Consider the following 7851-nt stretch of genomic DNA (forward strand, 5'->3'; position numbering starts at 1 on the left):
TATACAAGTGTAAAAGCTTTCACCCTTTTCAGCCTTTTGTTTGTTTGTTTTTCAAGGTGGGGTTTCACTCTAGTCCAGGCTAACATGGAATTCACTATATAGTCTAAGGGTGGTTTCAAACTCATGGCAATACTCCTACCTCTGCCTCCCGAGTTCTGGGCTTGAAGGCGTGCACCACCAGGTCCGGCTCCTTTCAGCCTTTTGAAGGTAATCCTCACTTTCCCATCTCCAGCATTTCTACCACCTAATATTAATCACACTAATAGCTTTTATTTTATCTCTGCGCTTCCACTCCACTGATTCCAGAATCCTTCCTTCCTGATGAGTCAAAATAATGACTGCAAATGTCCATCTCCCATGGTAGCCAAGGGCTTCCACTTTGAGGAAAGCTAATAACTGACATTCATTTTTTTTTCTTTTTTCTTTTTTCTTTTTTTTTTTCCTGAGGTAGGGTCTCGCTCTAGCCCAGGCTGACCTGGAATTCATTTATTTTATTTTATTATTTTCCTTTTTTTGGTTTTTCAAGGTAGGGTCTCACTAGCCCAGGCTAACCTGGAATTCACTATGGAGTCTCAGGGTGGCCTCAAACTCATGGCAATCTTCCTACCTCTGCCTTCCAAGTGCTGGGATTAATGGTGTGCACCACCATGCCCGGCTTTATTTTATTTATTTATTTATTTTGGTTTTGGAATTCATTATATAGTCTCAGGGTGGCCTGCCTCCAGAGTGCTGGGATTAAAGGCGTGTGCCACCATGCCTGGCTTTTGAATTGTTTCTTTGTTTTTAATATTTATTTATTTGAGAGAGAGAGAGAGAGGCAGAGAGAGAGAAAGAGAGAATGGATGTGCCAGGGCCTTCAGCCACTACAAACGAACTCCAGATGCATGAGCCCCTTTGTGCATCTGACTTACGTGGGTCCTGGAGAACCTAACCAGGGTCCTTTGGTTTTACAGGCAAATGCCTTAACTGTTAAGCCATCCCTCCAGCCTTTGATATATTTTTTTTTTATCAACTTCCATGATTGTAAATGATATCCCATGGTAATGTCCTCCCTCCCCCCACTTTCCCCTTTGAAACTCCATTCTCTATCATATCCCCTCCCCCATTCAATCAGTCTCTCTTTTATTTTGATGTCATCATCTTTTCCTCCTATTATGATGGTCTTGTGTAGGCAGTGTGAGGCACTGTGAGATCATGGATAGTCAGGCTATTTTGTGTCTGAAGGAGCACATTGTAAGGAGTCCTACCCTTCCTTTGGCTCTTACATTCTTTCCGCCCCCTCTTCCGCAATGGACCTTGAGCCTTGGAAGGTGTGACAGGGATATTGCAGTGCCGAGCACTCCTCTGTCACTTCCTCCCAGCACCATGATGCCTTCTGAGTCATCCCAAGGTCACTGCCATCTGAAAAGAGAAGCTTCTCTAATCAAAAGTGAGAGTAAAGGGCTGGAAAGATGGCTTAGCGGTTAAGCGCTTGCCTGTGAAGCCTAAGGAACCCGGTTGGAGGCTCAATTCCCCAGGACCCACGTTAGCCAGATGCACAAGGGGGTGCACACGTCTGGAGTTCGTTTGCTGTGGCTGGAAGCCCTGGCACACCCATTCTCTCTCTCTCTCTTTCTCTCTCTGCCTATATCTCTCAAATGAATAAATAAAAATAAAATAAACAAAAAAAAAAGTGAGAGTAAAAAAAAAAAAAGCTTAAAAAAGGTGAGAGTAGCATTAATACATGGGTATGAACATTAAGAGAAGTGCTTACTGGGCAGTTTGATGACCATAGTATATACATTTAGCCAGACTGCAGCAGATATTACACCCGTAGGGCTCATGACTACCCCTGTTGTAGGTTTTCAGTATCAGGGATATATTGCTTCCCATGAAGTGGGCCTCCAGTCCAATTAGAGGGCAGTTGATTTCCACCATGACAGACGTGCCACTATTGCACACATTGGCTCATGTGGCCTGGCTGGCAAAATATAAGGCTTGCAGTGTGCACTGTTGAGTATCTTCACTGTGAATTCTCTCTGTCCCATTGAACTGCATGCAGAATGGTTTCTTCCAGCTTTGTGTCAGCTGGTCTACATGGAGGAGGTTATCAGCTCAGCTCCGGCAGGATTTCTCAGTGGCATTGCAGCCCAAGTATGTGGAGTCTTCAGCAATAGAGTCTTACCATCTATTCCTGGTGGGAAACCAAGGGCCTCGGCAATGGCCTTTAATGTTTTGGGCAGCCCTTGAATTTTTCTTAATTACATATTTAGTCTGTAAGTATCATAGATAGGTGTCTAGGATAGAGTGCTTAAAGCAAGATTTGCAGCAAACTGATTCCAGGTTGATCTAGCTGGTGGCAATGTAGTCAAATCAATTCTATTACAAAGACAGATGAACTCCATTTGAATTAAAGTTTCATGATGTTGAAAAGTAAAGAGAATATTTCAGCAAATATTTCCTGAGAATCTAGTATGTGAATATGTCAGGTACTGTCTCAACAGGTAGGAACAGAAAAGAAGGAGGAGGAGAAGAAGAAGAACATCTCTTACCTATTGCTGAAATGACTTGTGGCCTTAAACTCCTGATGATCCTCCTACCTCAGTGTCCTGAGTGCTGATTTTTATAGGTGTGATGCTGGCTAATTTTTTGTTTTGTTTTGTTTTTCTCGAGGTAGGGTCTCACTCTAGCTCATGCTGACCTGGAATTCACTATGTAGTCTCAGGGTGGCCTCGAACTCATGGCGATTCTCCTACCTCTGCCTCCTGAGTGCTGGGATTAAAGGTGTGCACCACCATGCCCAGCCCTGTTTGTTATTTTTTTTAATTAGTTATGCAAGACAGAGAAAGAGGCAGAGAAAGTGAGAATGGGCACGCCAGGGCTTCCTGACACTCCAAACAAAGTCCAGACACATGTGCCACTTAGTGCATCTGGCTTTACATGTGTACTGGGGAATCGAACCCCAGCAGCCAGGTTTTGCAAGTGTGCCTTTAACTATTGAGCCATCTCCTCAGCCCCTCGACTTTCTTTTTTTGAGACAGGGTCTCATGTATCCCAGGCTTGCCTCAAACTTGCTAAATAGCTGAGGATGACCTTGAAATTGTGACCCTCTTGTCTCCACTTCCTTAGTGCAGGGATTACAGGAGTGCACCTGCCTCCAGTTTTTTAAAAAATATTTTATATTTATTTATTTATTTGACAGAGAAAGGAGGGGGAAGGAGAATAGGCACAATAGGGCCTCCAGCCACTGCAAACAAACTCCAGATGTGTGTGCCCCCTTGTGCATCTGGCTAACATGGGTCCTGGGGAATTGAACCTGGGTCCTTTGGCTTTGCAGGCAAACACCTTAACTGTAAGCCATCCCTCCAGCCCCTGCCTCCAGTTTTATACAGTGGGATCTAACCTACAGCTTTTTGCATGCTAGGCAAGTGGTCTACCACCTGGGATACACCCCTAGCCTCTTAACATCACCTTTTAACAGTTTGGCATACATCATTCATAGGTCAAGTTGCAAAAATGATGCTCACTTTATAAGATTGTTTAGAGGCTTTAAAAAATTTTTTTTGCATATTATTTATTTATTTGAGAGCAACAGACAGAGAGAGAAAGAGGGAGAGAGAGAGAGAAAGGGCACGCCAGGAGCTCCAGCCACTGCAAATGAACTCTAGATGCATGCGCCCCCCTTGTGCATCTGGCTAACGTGGGTCCTGGGGAATCCAGCCTCAAACCAGGATACTTAGGCTTCAAAGGCAAGTGCTTAACCAGTAAGTCGTCTCTCCAGCCCCTAGAGGCATTTTATTTTTATTTTATTTTATTTATTTGAGAGAGAGATAAAGAGACACACAGAGAGGGAGATAATGGGTACGCCAGAGCCTTCAACTACTGTAAACAAACTCCAGAAACATGTGCCCCCTTGTGCATCTGGTTTATGTGGGTCTGGGGGAATTGAACCTGGGTCCTTAGGCTTTGCAGGCAAGTGCCTTAATCGCTAAGCCATCCCTCCAGCCCTGTTTTGAGGTTTTTATTTTGAGACAGGGTCTCTGTATTACCTGTGGTACAGGCTGGCCTGGAATTCATGGTATTGCCTCAGCCTCCTGAGTACTGGCATTAATTAATTATGTAAGCCACTATGCCTGGATAGGATTGTTGTGAGATAGTTTTATTTATTTTTTGTTTTGTATTTTGGTTTTTACAAGGTAGTGCTTTACTCTAACCCAGGCTGACCTAGTACTCACTCTGTAGTCCCAGGCTGGCCTCAAACTCATAACAATCATACCACCTCTGCCTCCTGAGTTCTGGGATCAAAAGCATGTGCCACCATGCCTGGCTTATTTATTTATTTATTTGTTTATTTATTTATTTATTTTTGAGGTAGGGTTTTGCTCTAGCCCAGGCTGACCTGGAATTCACTATGTAGTCTCAGGCTGGCCTCAAACTTACAGTAATCCTCCTACCTCTGCTTCCTGAGTGCTGGGATTAAAGGCATGCACCACCTCACTGGCATATCTTCCATTTTGTATTTTTTATTTTATTGATTATTTTTTTAGGCAAGCTCAACAAATTGGCCTTTTTATGTGTGACAGAGAGAGAATTGGCATGACACTGCCTCCAGCCACTGTAATTGAATTCCAGATGTGTGTGTCACCTTATGCACATGTGTGACCTTGCTGCCGTCACCTTGTGCGTCTGGCTTACATGGGATCTGGAAAGTCTAATCTGGGTCCTTAGGCTTCGCAAACAAGTGCTTTAACCAGTAAGCCATCTCTCCAGCCCTTCATTGATTTTTGAAATAGCATCTCACAGTATAGCCTAGGCTAGCCTTGAACTCTCAGAAATCTTCCTGCCCCGGCCTCCTACGCGATAGAATTGCAGGCAGAAACCACTGTGCCTAGCATTCCTGTAAGACAAATAGCTCCTTAGTTGGTCAGTAAATAGTGAGAGTAGGGGCCACTCAAAAGTCTTCTGGGCCTCCCAGGTATGGCCACCAGGTGTCAGCCTCCCACAGCTAATCCTATTAGGCCAAGGGAGGCCAGGTCTTCCTCTCCAACACCAGAAAAGGGGACAAAGTACATATGACTGTTTGCCCCTCTCCCACTCCCAGTCCGAGCTACTTAGGTGCAGAAATTTCATAAGCCTGAATTTGAGTTAGAATTTGTCTGCCTGCGGAGTAAAACTTCTGTCGTCTTTTAGGCATCAGTTTGGAAACAATCAAGATAAGGAAGGAGAAATGACATTCAAGGCAGAAGAGCAAAGCCAAAACCATTCAGGAAAAGGCCAAGGAGATAATGAAATAAGAGGGAGCAAAACGAGGCTCAGAGAAGGAAAAAAAAAAAAACTTTTTAACTCAGTCACCCCTCACATCCAAAGCTTTGCCAAAGCTCCTTCATGTAAACCACCAACAACCTGAAACCCCACCTCCCAGGCTCCAGCCACAAATCAAATCCCCTTTAATCCTTGTAATCCCACTGATTCTCTAGCTACCTTTCTCTCAACTGGATTTCAGAGAGAAGCTTTAGAGTCCCTGGCAAGGACTCCTCGTTCTTTCTGAGCCCATGTAACTTCTAATTTGTATCTGAGCTACCATACTTCCCAGACTCCGCCAGTTCTCCCCATTAGAAACTGTATTTCCAATTTTTTGAAAGACACCCTTTTCCACCTTACAATAGCTTCTTTGAATTTGCCAGTTAACCAAGCTGAATATTTTATTTCCCAAGTGCCTAGTATTTTTGATCATTGGCATTCATATTTTTTTCAGGCTTCCAATATGGTATTTTTAAAATAGTCCACAGGTTTCCTGTGGGTTGTTGACTTTGTGAATGTGAGTGTTTATTTTTCCGAAAGTGTTATACCTTGTGGCATATCCAAACAGAAATAGGCCTTGTTCAGAACCATCCTGAAACAGAACTGTTAATTTAGTCTTCTCTCTCTGGGTAGAAACTTGGCTGCAACTGTTAGTAAGACCCAACTACCCACTAAGAGCACTTTCCTTTACACAGAATAGATCTTTAATCAATATATATATATATTTTTTGTACTGTGGATAGAGTCCAGGGCCTTGTGTATACAAGACACACACTTTATCACTAAGCTATACCCCAGACCAAGAATCTGTAACAAAAAATACATGGATTGAGAAAAACTGAACCTACACTATTCTAAAAAGAACAATATAATCAAAATTAAATCTGGTGTTCACTTTGGCAGCACATATACTAAAATTGGTACAATACAGAGAAGATTAGCATGGCCCTTGCTCAAGGATGACACGCAAATTCATGAAGCGTTCCATATTTTTTGAATATCTAAAACAATACTGCCCAACAAAAATAAGGTTGGTGGTATCACCATACCTGATTTTAACCTATACTACAGAGCCATAGTGACAAAAACAGCATGGTACTGGCACAAAAGCAGACATGGAGATCAATGGAACAGAACAGAGGACCCACATGTAAGTCCAGATAGCTATAGCCACCTGATATTCGACAAAAATGCCAAAACTACTCATTGGAGAAAAGACAGCCTCTTCAGCAAATGGTGCTGGGAAAACTGGATATATATCTGTAGAAGGATGAAAATAGATCCTTCTCTCTCTCTCTCTCTCCATGCACAAGAATTAAGTCCAAATGGATTAAACACCTTAACATCAGACCTGAAACTCTGAAACTGCTAGAGGAAAAAGTAGGGGAAACCCTTCAACATATTGGTCTGGGCAAAGACTTTCTGAATATAACCTCAATTGCTCAGGCAATAAAACCACAGATTAACCACTGGGACCTCATTAAATTACAAAGTTTTTTTTTTTAATTTATTTGAGAGCGACAGACACAGAGAGAAAGGCAGATAGAGGGAGAGAGAGAGAATGGGCACGCCAGGGCTTCCAGCCTCTGCAAACGAACTCCAGACACGTGTGCCCCCTTGTGCATCTGGCTAACGTGGGACCTGGGGAACCGAGCCTCGAACCGGGGTCCTTAGGCTTCACAGGCAAGCGCTTAACCACTAAGCCATCTCTCCAGCCCAAATTACAAAGATTTTGTATGGCAAAGGACACTGTGAATAAAGCAAAGAGGCAACCTACAGAATGGGAAAAAAATCTTTTCCAGCTATACATCTGATAGAGGATTAATATCTAGGATATACAAAGAACACAAAAAATTAAATAATAAGAAATCAAACAACCCAATTAAAAAATAGGCTATGGGGGCTGGAGAGATGGCTTAGTGGTTAAAACACTTGCCTGTGAAGGCTAAGGACCCCGGTTCGAGGCTTGATTCCCCAGAACCCACATTAGCCAGATGCACAAGGGGGCGCATGCATCTGGAGTTCGTTTTCAGTGGCTGGAGGCCCTGGCATGCCCATTCTCATTCTCTCTCTCTCTCTCTCTCTCTCTCTCTCTCTCTCTCTCTGTCTGCCTCTTTCTCTCTCACTCTGTTGTTCTCAAATTAATAAATAAAAATAAGCAAAAGAAATGGGCTATGGAACTAAATAGAGAGTTCTCAAAAGAAGAAATACAGATGGCATATAAGCATCTAAAAAATGTCCTACATCCCTAATCATCAGGAAAATGCAGATTAAAACTATGTTGACATTCCATCTTACTCCTGTCAGATTAGCTACCATCATGAAAACAAATGACCATAAATGCTGGCAAGGATGTGGTAAAAGAGGAATCTTTCTACACTGTTGGTGCAAATGCAATCTGGTCAAGCCATTGTGGAAATCGGTGTGGAGGGTCCTAAGACAGCTAAAAATAGATCTACCATATGACCCAGATATAGCACTCCTAGGCATATATCCTAAGGACTCATCTCATTACATTATAGATAATTGCTCAACCATGTTTATTGCTGCTCAATTCACAATAGCTGGAAA

At 42.9% G+C, this 7851-nt stretch overlaps 1 non-coding gene across 1 annotated transcript; it reads left to right on the forward strand.

Annotated features, from left to right (window-relative positions):
• The first annotated feature begins 6167 nt into the window (after positions 1–6167).
• Positions 6168–6274, forward strand: LOC123456810. The gene has a single exon (XR_006634688.1). It is a non-coding gene; the product is annotated as a U6 spliceosomal RNA (small nuclear RNA).
• The last annotated feature ends 1577 nt before the right edge of the window (positions 6275–7851 follow it).

This window comes from Jaculus jaculus, chromosome X, assembly GCF_020740685.1.
Source record: "Jaculus jaculus isolate mJacJac1 chromosome X, mJacJac1.mat.Y.cur, whole genome shotgun sequence".
In the NCBI taxonomy this organism is placed as follows: domain Eukaryota; kingdom Metazoa; phylum Chordata; class Mammalia; order Rodentia; family Dipodidae; genus Jaculus; species Jaculus jaculus.